Raw genomic sequence first — 690 nt, forward strand, 5'->3', positions numbered from 1 at the left:
AAAAAAAAAAAAAAAAAAAAAAAAAGACACTACATACAATTCTTTCCTGCTATTAAATATTTGAAAATGAAATATAGCCTCCTACTTTCTGAAGCTGTGTACCTACACAACTGTCACCTCCTTGGATACTCCCTTCCCTCTCTCCCCTCCTCATCCATACCCTCCTCTTTGGTCACCAAACAGATCTGGGGCTCATGTATTACAAAAAAAAAAAAGCAACCAAAAAAGAAAAAGAGAGAGAGAGAAGAAGTGAGAGAGAAAAATCCTTTGACCAAGAGACTTCTTAAAAAAATACTCAGCTTTCTTTCTCACCTCCTACCCACTCCTCTACCCTTGCCATGTGGTCGCTGCCCTCATGACTCTGCTGAAATATGTTCCCTCCCCTTCCATGGCCAAATAGTGGCCACCCTCATAACTCATTTTCTCCTGGACCCCTCTGCACTGTCAATGGTTCCATCACACAATAAACACTGACTTGGCCTCCATGCTCTCTCTAAGAAATACTGACCTAAGCTTCTAATCTTTCCAGTAAGAAAATCAATTTACCATGTGGCAAAAAAAAAAAGGAAAGAAAAGAAAAAGCTGGTCAGTAAACAAACTAGATATTAGGCATTTCTTCTAACAATTTTTCTGAATGAAGTCTTTCAGCATATATATACCAGGCACGTTTTCAGGTGATGTGTTAAACAC

Source organism: Propithecus coquereli, unplaced genomic scaffold (assembly GCF_000956105.1).
Source record: "Propithecus coquereli isolate 6110/MARCELLA unplaced genomic scaffold, Pcoq_1.0 Scaffold2, whole genome shotgun sequence".
NCBI classification, from domain to species: domain Eukaryota; kingdom Metazoa; phylum Chordata; class Mammalia; order Primates; family Indriidae; genus Propithecus; species Propithecus coquereli.